The sequence below is a fragment of the Coturnix japonica genome, chromosome Z (assembly GCF_001577835.2).
Source record: "Coturnix japonica isolate 7356 chromosome Z, Coturnix japonica 2.1, whole genome shotgun sequence".
In the NCBI taxonomy this organism is placed as follows: domain Eukaryota; kingdom Metazoa; phylum Chordata; class Aves; order Galliformes; family Phasianidae; genus Coturnix; species Coturnix japonica.
In genome coordinates, this window is record NC_029547.1 from 32,759,466 (window position 1) to 32,774,674 (window position 15,209).

The window sequence follows — 15,209 nt, forward strand, 5'->3', positions numbered from 1 at the left end:
AAAAAACAAAACAAAACAAAACCCCATATTTTGTCAACTTTTTGTTAATATATTTCCCTGGAAAGAAATCAGTTACTTCATTTTTTTGAAACATGTGTCCTAGTGGAAAATTTATTCCACTGAGTACAAATCTCTTAAAGCATAACAATTTCCCTAACTTCCTACAAATTTTGTCCGCACATTTCCCATGATTCCATCTGCATGTAAACATTTCCCAACTAATTTCTTCTTATTATTATATGCCATATAATAACTGAAACAAATACTGTCAGTTGTATTCTTTATTCTTAGTAAGTGATAGTATTTTTTTCTCTTTAGTAATGCTATTTCACACTGTAATGAGAAATTGCCTCTCCTTCTGAGAAAGGAAAGTGATTAAGCCCAAATTCTAGATGTGCATTGTGTGATTTTGACTGCTTTCTTTTTAGATGACTCATCTCCTGAAGGATGATACTGTGGCCAATATACAGTGGCCAATAACACTGTTTGGTTATTGCTCACTGATTGTAGATACATAGTCTTGATTGTAGATTCATAGGATAATCTTGAATGTAGAATCAGAGATGTCCCAGTATGGCTTGGTACTGGCTGAAGAACAGAATGAATGAGAAACAACCACACTCTCTAACAGAAGATTACAGAAACAATTCTGAATACACTCTAGATACTCATTAATTAGATAACAGAAAGCTCTTAGAGTGGTAAATATAATGGCGGTATACACTCAAGAAAGGAACTTTTTCCTATTGTGTACTTAAGCATCAGAAGAATCTTTACTAGAAATATTCCCAGATTTCAGTGAAGGCGATGAAATGGAGTCTGTATTGTTGAGTTAATCATTTACATTAGAAAGGATAGCACTGTGCAAACTATCAAATACTCGAAATATTCTTCATTCCTCAGTTCTTTTCTGAAGAAGTTTTCCAGTGTCTCTTTGAAATAGAGCGCTCTCTAAATATGAAGTGTTCCCAGTAAGTTCTCTAGCACTTCTGCACTAAACACAGTAAATGTTGCAGATATAAAAGGTAAAAGCAAGCCCTACCTCTGTAAAGACGGATCTTATTACTGAAGTACCACAATTGCTTAGTACAAAGAACAATGATAGATGGTGAAAAGAAAGTCAGGGAGCTTTTCCAACAACATCTATAAGGGAAGGATACCAGCTGTGGGTTCATTAAGCGTCTTTATTAATTACAGGAACAGTTGCATTACAGGAAAATTAAAATTGAAAACCAAAGCACATAAAAGTTAAGAAGTGACAGAATTAAAGTAACACATGCACTTTTAATTCATCCTGCCTGTGTGTGCATGGTAGTTACATGGTCATGTGTTATTTTCAGGATGCCACAATCATTTAGTGCTGGTAGCTCAGCTGCAAAGTTTCTAATGGCTGTCTTCAAACATACACTTCTAAAATATATTCTGCTTTCCCTGTATGTGTAAGTATGTTTTCCTCACAAATTTGGAAACATGACTCTCTGGGAGATCTCTTTCTTGGTCATTTCTTGGCTCATATCTCCAAAATGGAGGTCCTGCAGTTCTTTCAACAATCTGTTATTAACTTCACTGGTACTCTTCAGTGATAGATCTTCCAGAACAAAATGTGGTTTCTTACTGAAGAATCTAACTTTAAAAATGCATATTTCTTAAAGGGCAACAGTCTAACATGGATGCTTTACACCCTAGAGGGGTGGTGATGGCTTCAGAAGGATGACATACTGTAGATGCTGAGGGTGCTTTTCCAGTCTCTACCATGTTCTATTCCAGATGGAATTTAACTGATTTTAGGAATTTATTTGTGGTAGAGAGGTATACCTGGGCACTCCTGCCCCTTCTCCACAGAGGCCAGACTGACTGTCCTGCAGTTCCCTGTATCTTCTTTTTATCCCTTCCTGAAAATGGAGTTTATGTTTCCCTTTTTCCAATCGGTGAGAACTTCATCATACTGCTATGACCTTTAAAATATAATGGATTGTAGCTTGGCAGCTTCATCCATCAGTTCCCTCAGAACCCATGGATGAATCTTGTTGGGTGTCATGTTCTTGAGCACCTTCATGTTCTCTAGACGGTCTCAAACTCAATCTTCACTTACAGCAGGCAGATATTCCTTGATCCAGTTCTTACATTTGCTTTCTGCAGCTCAGGTGGTGTGATTAGACCACTTGCTGGTGAAGACTGAGGAAAAATGTCATTGAGAACCCAGCTTTCTCCGTATCCTTTGTGAGCAGGTCTCCACTTTCCTTAAAGAGAGGGCCCATCTCTTTCCTGGACTTCCTTTTATCACTGATATATCTGTAGAATTTCAACTTGTTTCCCTTTATGTCCCTGGATAGATTTAATTCTATCTGGGTTTTAGCTTTCCTAAACTGATCCTTAACTGCTTGGACAACTTCTTTGCAGACCTCCCAGGTAATCGCATGGATGAGTAAGGAGCTCATGTGCAAGCTCCGCAGAAAGAAGAAAGTACATGATATGTGGAAAAAGGGTCTGACCACTTGGGAACAATACAAGAATGTAGTCAGGGACTGCAGAGATGCGGCCAGGAAGGCCAAAGCAGCCACCTGGAGGTTGAATCTAGCTAAGGAGATAAAGGTAATAAAAAAGGCTTTCTTAAAATACATTAAACAGCAAAAGGCAAAGGCTAGGGAGAATGTGGGCCCCATCACTAAGTCGAGGGGGCGCTCCCCTGGTAACAGGGGATGCTGGAGAAGCGGCGGAAATACTGAACGCCTTCTTTCCTTTCTGTCTTTAGTGAAAGGGCGTCTCCCTCAGGAATGCCCGCGAACCTGGGGCAGGTTGATGAGAGAGGTCCGCGGTGAATTGGGAGATTTCCCTTTAGTCAGGGAAGAGGTGGTCCGTGAGTGCCTAGGAAACATTAAGGTCCATAAATCCATGGGACCTGATGGGGGTGCATCCGCGGGTGCTGAGAGAGCTGGGGAGGACGTTGCTGAGCCGCTCTCTTAATCTTTTCAGACGGTCTCGGAGAACTGGGGAAGTGCCTGAAGACTGGAGGATGGACATGTCACTCCAGGTTTCAAAAAGGCCAAGAAGGAAGACCGGGTAACTATAGGCCAGTCAGCCTCACTCTCGTGTCCCAGGGAAGGTGATGGACAGCTTGTGCTGGATGCCATCTCCAGACAAACTGGGAAAAAAGAGAGGTTATCAGGAGTACCCGATGGGTCACCAGGGAGGTCGTGCCTCGGACCAAACCTAAGTGGCCTTTTATGAAGATGTCACTAGCTGGGTGGACAGGGTGAGGGCAGTAGATGTAGTCTACCTTGATTTCAGTAAGGCTTTTTGATACTGTCCCCATGACATCCTTATAACTAAGCTGAGGAAGTATGGGGATAGATAGTGGATGGTGAGTGGGTCGGAGAATTGGGCTGACTGGCAGAGTGCAGAGGTTGTCGTTGCGGTGCGGTGTCTGCTGGAGGCCTGTAACTAGCGGCGTCCCCCAGGGGTCTGTACTTGGGTCCGGTCTTGTTCAACATCTTCATCAAAGACTTTGATAAGGGGATAGTGACCACCCTCAGCAAGTTTGATGATGACACGAAGTTGGGAGGATTGGCTGACACGCCTGAAGGCTGTGCTGCCATTCAGCGAGACTTGGACAGGCTGGAGAGCTGGGCAGTAAGAACCGGATGAGGTTTAACAAAAAGCAAGTGTAGAGTCTTGAACCTGGGTAGAAATAATTGCATGCACCAGTACAGGCTGGGGGAAGACCTGCGGGAGAGGAGCTCTGCTGAGAGGGACCTGGGCGTCCTGGTGGATGACAGATTGACCATGAGGCAGTAGTGGGCCCTTGTAGCCAAAAAAGCAATGGCCTACTGGGTGTATTAAAAAAAGCGTGTCCAGCAGGTCGAAGGAGGTGATCCTCCCCCTCTACTCTGCCCTGGTGAGGCCTCATCGGGAATATTGTGTCCAGTTCTGGGCTCCCCAGTACAAAAAAGACAGGGATCTCTTGGAAAGAGTGCAGCGGAGGGCCACTAGATGGTGAAGGGCCTGGAGCATCTCCCCTATGAGGAGAGACTTAGGGAACTGGGTTCTGTTTAGCCTTGAGAAAAGAAGGCTGAGAGGGGACTTGATCCAGGTTTATAAATACCTGAGGTGTGGGGGCCATAGTGGTGAGGCTGGTCTCTTTTCAGTTGTGCGTGGGGATAGGATAGAGGGTAATGGGATGAAACTACAGCATAGGAAGTTCCGCACGAATGTGCGAAGAACTTCTTTACAGTGAGGGTGACGGAGCACTGGAACAGGCTGCCCAGGGAGTGGTGTAGTCTCCTTCTCTCGAGATATTTAAGACCCGCCTGGACGCCTACCTGTGTGACATGGGTAGGGAGCCTGCTTTTGGCAGGGGGGTTGGACTTGATGATCTCTAGAGGTCCCTTCCAACCCCTACAATTCTGTGATTCTGTGATTCTGTAACCTGTTCCTGCTTCTACTCCCTAAAGACTTTGTTTTAGCACCAAAGTAAGTTCAGGAACCCCGTGTTCATCCACAGAAGCATCCTGGCATTTTTACCTGCCTTCCTCTTTCTCAGGATGCAGTGCTCCTGAGCTTGAAGGATATGGTCTGAATGGTCAGTCTGAATACTGACCAGCTTTCTTGGCCTCCTCTTCCCTCCAGGACTTTATCCCATGTAACCCTGCCAAGCAGTTCCCTGAAGAGGTCGAAGTTTGATCTACTGAAGTCCAGAGTAGCAAGCTTGCTGTGCACCCTCTTTGATGCCCTAAGGATCTTGAATTTTACCCTTATGTGGTCAGTGCAGTTAACGATGCCCTTGAGCCTCACGTTACTCATGAGCCCCTTCTCATTAGTGAGAACAAGGTCTATCATAACATCTTTTCTTGTGGGTTCCTATGCTAGCTGGGAGCAGAAGTTACCTTCAGTGCACTCTGGAAGCCTCTTTGATTGCTGGTGCCCAGCTGTGTTGCTCTTCCAACAGATATTAGGGTGGTTGAAGTACCCCATGAGGACCATGTTCTGTGATTATGAATCTGCTCCTAAGTATATCAGTCGATGGTCCCAAAGAGATGCATCCCTCAGTCCTGGGGAAGTGGCTGATATCACTCCCAAGTACATTTGAAAAATCATGACAGTTAGGTGAAATTCCTGGTAAATAGAAAAAAGGCAATGCTGCACCCATTTTAAGAAAGGTAGAAAAGATGACACAGGAAACTATCAACCTGCCAGCCTTAGATGAACTGCTCAATGAATGAGGAACTTGCAAGACCATATGCAGGAGGGTGGTGGTCAATGGCTCAGTGATCTCTGGATGAAGATCAAGAGTGACGGGACAAAGGGATATGGTTTCAAACTAAATGAGAATTAGGTTCGATGTAAGTAAAAAGTAAGGGTAGGAAAAAAATGGAACAAGTTGTGGTGGATGCCCTGTCGGAGGAGACATTCAAGGTCAGGCTGGAGAGGACACTGAGGAATCCAATCTAGCTGTATGTGCCCGTAATCATTGTGAGAGATTTGGAGTAGATGATCATAAGAGATCTCTTCTAACTCAAAGATTCTCTGATTCTAGGAAAATTCACTTTCCACTTAAATTTCACTCCTCTTTGAATGTAGTGTTAATAAACAATCACATTCTATCTGTATATTGAGTATAACATTTACCCTATGTTGCGAGAAAATCTATGTTCAACTTGTCCTAATAAATTACAGCTGTCAGGAGCTTATATAACACTCTTATTGCATTTATGAGACTTTGTATATGTACTTTCTGAAGCATATTGGAAGTTACCCATAGAGAAATAGGAAAGTTAGAGGCTTTTTAGTGCAGTGTGCAGGACAATATTCTAACTCTTATAGCAAAAGAACGGTCAGATTTACATGACAATAAATTATGAATTGTACTGCAAGATAACGACCGTCAAACTTCATTGCTAGGACAGTGCAGCCACTTTCCTGGTTACCTACCGGTTTAGGCAACCTTCCAGCACTTTCTCCTTTGCTCCCTCCAGTGGGCATTGGTTGTTACTGTATTGGTAAGGAAACAAAAAATGTGCTGTAACATTTTTAGTTACATAACATGCAGAGGCCCATGTATTGTTTTATATCAGTTGTAGTAGTAGTAGTAGTAGTAGTAGTAGTTGTTGTTGTTGTTGTTGTTGTTGTTTTGGTTCTGTTTGTTGCTGTTGTTGTGGTGGTGGTTCAGTTTATTAGTAATTTCTATTACCCTAAGTATGATATCTGAACAATACACGATACGATACTCTTTTTACTACTGTATTACTTTAATTTTCAGATTTGGCTACTTACTTCCAATACCCTCAGTTATAAATATGCCTCTTTCAGTCACAGCATGCACAATTTTTATTATTTCAATGAACATCTCTTCTACTGTCAAGGATATCAATGTAGGGAAATGATGAAGTGGTTCTAATTCAGCCTAAGAAAATTTGTTATGCTGTAACCTCAGGTTGCTCACAAGTATAGCATGTTTATAGTCAAAAGGGCTATGTTAGTTAACATTAGTACATTATGTAGAAAAACTTGAGGTAGCAACAAGAATCTAATTAAAATTATGAGAGTTACAATCTAGTAATGCCATTTGTTTTATCACTAACTATACCATGGTGTTTGGTAACAGCATTTGTAAGCTTCCAAGCAAAATGAATAGAAAGTTGCTACAGAATATGTTGTACTTCTACTTCACACATAGAAATATGGAGCAACCTGATCTAGCTTTGGTGTCTCTGTCCATTGAAGGGAAGTTGGCCTTGAAAGGTCCTTCCAACTCTAACGGTGTTATAATTCTGTGTATTATAAGGTGACTACTCTTCTCCTTTTAAGAGCACTTTCACACTAACATTCTCTTATAGATGAAAGGGTGACCATAAAATTGGGACAGATCCATATCTGCTATTCCACATGAAACAACTTCATTTTGCAGTCAGTTATTACAGAGCACTGATTTGGACGGTTGCAGTGCACACAAGAGAGTTTAGCAGGTGATGTCACTCAGTAATAGGTCTCTCACTTCAATCTTTGGTTGACTTTTTACATATATTTCAAGATTATTAGCTACAATTTCTTCTGCTTCTAATGAATGAGACTTTAAACTATGACATATTCTGTTTGAAATTTAAATGTGTGATTAACCATATCTCAAATTTATTTTGTGTTGTGTGAAGGGATGTTGTTATTTATAGTCCTTTTTGCTGAGATATTATTGGTCACACAGAAAAGCAGTGTTGTTTGTGAGTGGTTGTCAGTTTTCTGTGCAGTATTCCACTTGCAGAGCTTGTAGAATTGTATTGCTGTATAGCTGTGCACGATTTACTGTAAACAAAGCACTGGAGTTCAGAACACCTGAGGCTATTTCTCCCTGCAACAGCAGGATGTTTTGTGGACAATTCCAAATCTTCAGCTTATGTGATCAGCAAAGCTCCATGTGTTCACAAATGCTGCCAATTTAGTCAAAACTGAGAATGGAGTCCTAAAAGTTTGGATATTTTGCCTTTGGTGGTCAAAATACTCTTCAGTACTAGACAACAGGGGGAAAAAAAAACAACAAAACAAAACAAAACAAAAAAAAACCTACTGTTAAGTATGTTACATTTTACATTAGGCACTGTTTTATGCATTTACGTAAATACCATTTAAGTCAAATCCATTCCAGAGTGTGTATGTTTCCAGAGAAAGGGCATCCCAATGATGTATTAATATTTAGTCTGATTCATGCTGAATCAATGAAGTAATTTAACTGTTGTGAGTCTGTGGCCAATGATGCATAAATCAAAAGATGAGGCCTCAGAACAATCATGCTCTGTCAAAATGATCACTGCTGTATTTCCCTTACTTACTGTCATCACTTTCAGGACTCTGTGATGATTTGCTTATTGTAACTACCCAATAAGTGTTTTGCCTGAAAATAGCTTTCTTCAAACTACAACACCGACATTTGTGACTGAGAAAATATGGACATTCATAGGTTAGAGTTTGTTGATTTTAGCCACTCACTGTTAATTCTGCTGGTTTTGGCAATTTGTTGTCAGCACTGAAAAAGCTGCAGTGCAGAGGGCTGTGGAACTTTGTTCAAGCTGTGTCTTGATGAGATGAATTCTAATGAATCCCTCCTCTACATGCTGAAGCTTAATCCCTATTCAGAAGGGATTAGTATTCAAATTTATCATAGAATCAAGAGTGATTAGTGGTCTATCACATACAGTATGCCAAGGAATATTAACTGGAAAGCTTGGAATATTTCTTGTTTATTTCTCTATTTTTATTGTATTCCCACAGTTAGCAGGGTGGCCTTTCTGGCTGTTGTCATTTGCCATTAGAAAGCAGTGACACACGCACTGTGCAAAACTTGTAAACTTCAAGTCAGCCTGCACTGTATGACACTTAGCAGCTGTATGCTAATGAGAAGAAAAGTTCTTTTCCTAGAGGAAGATCAATATGAATTCTGATTGGGTGCCCTGGCTCATTAGTTTTGATTCTGCCTGTCTAAAGAAGGTTCTGATGGGACATTTGATCACAAGCATGTGCTATAGTAGAAGACTTATAATGAATCACTCAACTGAAGAATACTTCTACATGCAGGATATGGATAGTCAATAAAAATGCTCTTTCAAATTTCCCATCTTAATAAAACAGAGCTAGGTTTCTTTCAAATCTCTTTTCAAAATTGAATCCGCTGAGAAATCAGATCAAACTAGTTTGGAGAAAACCTGAAGAGTAGTATAACACCGATCAACTCAAAGTGGCAGTGGTTGCAGCTGTAAATTAAAGAGTTTCTGAATTCAGAATAACAGTTCTTATATGAAATTTCAGCCAAGAAATCAGTATTAACTAATGCTATGATAGCGGTCTGCAAGATTCTATATGCGCATTTCCAGAATGCATTTCTGTCTCTTCCTTTTTCTCCCTACTCCACATAATGAGAAAGAAAAATATTTCAGATTATCTCATGGCAGAAGGGGTTAGGGAGAAAAACAGAGCAATATTTCTTGCCATTTTATTTTTAAAAAAATATATGTGATTTTTTTTTTCCTGGTATTCTTATTATCTCATGATTCAAAGACCATTGAAAACAGCTGAAATATTTCTGTCATCTAAGTGTTGTGTACATTTTAGTTCATAAGAAGCTTAAATGAGAAGCAGAAGAGGGAATATTTTCAAGTCAGAAAAAAAGGAGAAATCTAGTACCTTATGGATACATGAAGTGTTTTATATAAATAGAAAGTGTGCTCAAGAGACAGTAAGGGAGGGCCTAAGAATGTTAATGGATCTTGACTCCCGCTACAGCTGTATTCACAATATTCAAGGCAAGCTTATAAGAAACATATGACATGGTGTGGAAAAGAAGCTAAATGCAGTTGTGATCCAACAGGAACTTGATATTATTTTGAAATTTTTTATATATCACTTTGATGTCTGATGTTTCCTGATTTTCAGAAGCTGGATTTTTAAGAATTATTTGATGCCCGTCACCACCTTTTTACAGAATTCTGCCAAGATAGCACTGTATTTATAGCAGTAATAAAGAGTTGATTGAAAACTAGAATAATTAAATGTGTCATGTACATGCCTTTAAAAACATATTATTTAGATTTTACTGACTCACAAATCAGATGTTATCATGGTCAGAGTGAATTACTAGTTCCTACTAGTCACTCCCCTACTACTGGAGTGCTGCTTTTTTGTTGTAGTAGGTTTCAGATCATTTTGTAGTCTCTTAGTTTAAAATCAGTGTTCTTTGGGTAACTGACTGCTGAGAGCCAGCGTCTCAACTAGTGTAAATTAGCTTACATCAGCCTAGCATCTATGTAACCAGCTGGCAGTACCACCTCTGCAAAGCTGATTATACAGAAAGAATTGGGACAGACAGGCAAACTGGAAGCCACAAAAAAGATCCAAAAACGTCTAGAAGATATGACATTGCTATTATTGCTTACTATGCTATATCAACCCCTTGGTCACAAGGAAGCCAAAGCCAAATAAATGTGAAGTAAACACATCCTCTCTGTCTGCATAGGCTCCAGTTACTTGCTTACTCAAACTCTTTGTGTAGTTAAATGATAAATATTGTACAGTGTACTGGTCCTAGGGAGATACACCTTAGCACTTTTTGCTGAGATGCCTTAGTATTTTGTCCAAACTGCAGAAAAAAATCTTCCAAAAATTTACTGACAGCAATTTCAAACTAATATTTCATTTATGTATTACTCCTAATAAGGAATGCAAAAGTTCTGAAGGAGAGACAACAATGGGAAAGAATTATAAATGGCTTGAGGATTGTCTGGCAAGAGATGCAAAAATGTGTTTATTGTGGTTCAACCCGGCTGGCAGCTAAGTACCACACAGCCCTAGTGGAATGAGTGAAAGAACTGGAAACAAAGAAGAATTTATAGACTGAGGTAAAACTGTTTACACAGATAAAATAAACAAAAGACAATAGAAACAAAATTGTGATTATATGTATATCTGTACATACAATTACTCACCACCTGCCAAGTGACACCCAGCTAACAATATCACTATCCACCAGTTGACCCATGCTAGCAAAGCAGTGTCTCACCATCCACCAACCAACCCCCAGCTAATCCCTCAAGAGAAGCCAACTTCCATACATTACCCCACAAATTCACAGCCTTCTGAATGATGTAATGTGGAATGAAATAGCCTCTTGTTCAGGCCTGCTGCCCTGTCTCCACCCCACTCCTGTCACTGTGCCATCTTGGCAGCAACTCTTCCTCACCCACTGGCCCAGCCTGACCTGGAGTGCAAATCCATTACTCAGCAGCAGCCAGACATCAGTCTGCTATTAATGCTGTTTCAGCTGAAACCAGGATAGCACTTTAGTTAGAAATGCTGATCTTCAAGAGTTTGAACATGTCTCAAGAAGGAAAATCAGGGACTGGATCATTTACAGTGACTGATGACTGTAACTAACTATCCAGTGAAGGAGAGCTGTGTCTTGGTCTACTTCAAGGCTACAGAGTTCAGAAGAACTGTGCAGTCCACCTGTGTTAATTAGCACCTTCTTCACAAATCCTAGCAGGAGTATGCACTCTGATCCATCTCAAAAGACCTGAGATCCTAACAGTCATTAAGAATGAAGACAGGCATACAGCTACAGCAAGAAGTGAGTAACAAGCTCCAGATACTCGTGAGGTGGTGTATGGTGATCAGAAAATGAAGACCTCTCCTGAAACTTGCTCCCTGAACATGAGCTCGACACATGGCTGAAACTACCAATTAATTGTGACTGGTCAGATCGTTCAGTGGTTTTATTCTCATTACTAAAGACCCATAACTGGCAAAATATTATGACATGTTGTTTTGTAAAACAAAAGCTAAAATGATATGCTGTCCTATGTGTCCTCTAAGCATCTTTGTTCCTGTAAAGTGTCTCAGAGAATCTTTGCTGCGGTGTTTTTCTTTTCCATCCTAGTGCTCCTGAGTGCATAAAACAGCAGCAAATTATACATATAGGGATTTCAGTAAATCCTTTTGCTGGGTGCTTTCCTGAGTAATTATTGATGAATCTTGGCAGCCAGGAGTTAGTGTAGCTTAGGGAAAAAAAATAAATAAAAATAAAAATATAAATAAGCTTATGACAAGGTGCCTTTCATTTAAACATTAAAAAACAAACAAACAAACAAAAAAACTGCTTAAGTTCAGAAAGTAAAACTATAGCTGCTCTCAGACAGACAGACAGTGAAAACTGGTAACAAATAATCACAAAGAGAAAGCAACGAAACAGACAAGAAAGCAAAGCAAATGTATTTATCATCCAGTCAAAAAGTTTTACCACAGTCCTGTGTCCTGTTCTCTTATTTTCATGCAGCTTAATCAGTAATATTTGTTACTGAATGACAGATACTAACTTGCTTTTCAGGTGCCTCATATTAGTTGGTATACATTACTTATGTCTTAATAATATTACAGACTGTTGGCGCCTCAGCTGGCTGTGCTATTGCTAGCAGTTATGGATTACACTGTCTTTATCTCCTGACCAGATATTAATATAGCTTTCTCAGTAACCCACAAGTGATTAATGAGATGAGAAGATAAAATACTCCACCTGCTGCAGCAGCCATGAAAACTGAATTAATGAGTAGGGTAAAAAGAAGGAAAAGGAGTTTCAAGACTTCAATGTACTATACAGACCACATCAGCCACTTATTTGCCTAAACTCCTAATGATGCTGTTTGTGAATGAGTTAGTGCTGTCTGAATTAGACTACTGGCAGGCAGTCAATCCAGTAAAATAATGCATTACTATGATAATTACTCTATACTGTAAAAAAAATAGAATAAAATTTTTAAAAAATCCTTATCTGTTTTTCAGACTGTTATGTTAGGAAAAAACACCATATACACATTGTGTATTACTCAAGCATAGTTAGCTATAAATTAGTTAGCATAAATTAGCTATAAAAATACACAGTGGAATAAATTCACCAATGATCCAGAAAATGTTCACTGGACATACCTAGTGTATATGTTTCTGGCATTTTGTGATATGAAGAATGGATATTTATTACAGTAATAAGTTTATTGTGGCAACTCTGGCTTTGAGTTCAAATGGTGTTATTTTATCAATACAAGAGAATAAAAAGTCAAGTATATTATTAAACTTAACATTTATTTTCAACTGTCTGCAAAACTGTCATTTGATGACTTAATATCTGATCATTAATCTTCCTTGTTATTTTACACTTATGCAAACGTTAGCAATTAAATTATAAACAAAATCCACAAGAGTTTTATCAAACAAACAAGCAACCTTGTGCCCTCTTTAAATAGGTAAGCCCTTCAGTAAACTCTGCAGCTCTTGTGGACCAACAGAAAATACAGTCATAGAAGACACTGACTGGAAAAACAGTCACCAGTCCTGTTGTTTATAAAAGACTTGTCTCAGCAGCCAGGTAGAAATATAAAGAAGTTCACATTTTAAAAGCTCCAGTTTAAAAACTGGTTTATCAACTTCAACTTCAATCTGCAGTTTTGAAGACATCATTTGCAGCTGAGTTTTTAAACCAACACTTGCGGGTTTCAGAGAACAGCCAGGAACTGACATCTGCAAGTGAGAGCTCTCACACTAAGTTACTGACTGCCAGCAGTCTTTCCACTTTCATTTCCATGGTAACTGGGCAAGGAAAGTTTGTAGAAAGTTTACGTTTTTAAAATTTTTATTATATTAGCCCAACCACTCAATTCACAAAGATGAGAATTAGTCCACCATATCCAGGGGAGTTCAAGTATCACTGATGTTTTTAGCAAGGGGGATCTGATGCTGCTACAATATCTAAAGTGCACTGACTGGACATACTTATTGTGATGCTATTACCCTCTGTGCTTTTGTTATGTTGTAAGTCTCAAAAGATTTGATGTTTCAGTAGCAGTTTTATTCCCTAGAGAATTACTAAACAGGAGAATAATAGAAAGAAAAATATTACTTGTGTGGAGTTTCTTATCTGTTCTCTACACTCCAACTGATGTACAGACTACAAATCTGTACATACCGACAAGATAGTTATTCATTTCACAGCTTTCTGTTATCAAAATGAGAGCCTGCATTTACACAGTCTCTGAATCTCTTCTTGTTCTAGTTTAAAGCTGAAGTAATATCACTGAAGACAGAAGTTCCAATCCTGATTTCATTTCTTTCATGTTCAGTATATAAAATCAGGCACCTTCAGTGTGCTAAATTAACACATCTTGGATTTAACTTAAAAGTAAATTCAGTCTAATTGCATTTAACAAATGTGAATGTCAGTGACTACTTCAGAAACTGTTGTAAAGTAGCATTTGCTGGTATCTGCAATACTAAAGCTGTCCAAGCACAACATTATTAAAAGTTCTAAGAATATTTTTATGACAAACAAATGAATATCTGTAAATCTACTTAGTCTTGAAAACAGTTAGCTGTGTTCACAATTTATATATATATATATATATATATATATATATATATATATATATAGTATTTAAAAAATCAATGTTATCCATTTTCTCTAACTGTATTTCTAACAAGCTGGATCTCATTAGTCTACTGATTTTAGCAATCTAAGATAGTCAGGAATTCCAGAAATGGTTGGATTAATCAAGTGCCAGTGAATATGTTAAGAAAAATACTGAATAAAGAAACCAAAAACCTATAAAAGTGTTCTCATGGATGATAACAAAAAGTGCAGAAATTATTCGATCGCATTGCTGAATAATTAAGATAATCAGAAATGTATTCAGGGAAAAAAAAATGCCAAAAGTTGTATTATGAATAATTCATAATGAATAAATTCATCCATCCCTGCACTATATAGAAGTGTTCTTGCTATTCTCCACATACATTTATACCATTTCTTTAACGCTTCTCTTCCAGTGGCTTCAGGCAGTGTTAGGCAGCTGAATAAACAGGACCACAGTAACATGCCCATGCAAACCAAGAGGACTGTTAACAATGTTTGCTTGTGACAATCCCATTCACACTCTCACTGTTGTAGTTCAGTCTGGTCAGTGGTGCACAAGGGTTATCAAATGTACACCCTTTTTAAACAGTTGTTGTTGGAGTTTCCAGACACAAGTCCCAGCCACAACAGGACACAGGATTTCTGATAAAATTGGAATGCAGAAGTCTTTCCAACGTGACTTCCTTTTCCCCATCTTTGTCAGGGCACTTATTTCCCTCCCCAGGAGTCATATCTCTACCTCTATTAGGTTGAACTGAAGTTGTCAGTGTTGTATGTGTCTCCATGCCTCTGAACATTCACAGACCAGAAGTTGAGTAATGTGCTGGATGTAGATATTGCAATGTTTCTCTTTCACTACTAAAGCCCTATACATCATTCTCAGCCATTCACTGGTACCTCAGGCAGTGGAAGTCATCCACTAAGTGTGTCCTTCAAGAAACAAACAAATAACAGTATTCCAGTGTTGATTTACTGTTGCTGTTTCAGCTTTCATAGCTTCTGTTACAGGACCGCTGCAGCTTGAATGTCTCCTTTCAAGTGCAGCTTTAATGTTCTTTGAAATTTAGTTACTTCAGTCCTGTTTTTATCATTGCTTCCATTACTTTTCCCATGAAGATAACTAGATACAGTAGTGTGTCAAACACCATAAGCCTTTTGTTTACAAGAAAGCATATTATTTTGATCATGTTGAGCATATAGGGAATATTTCCTATATGCAGAACAGAAAATTAGAATCAGACTCACGAGGCTGGAAAGGGCCTACAAGATCATCTAG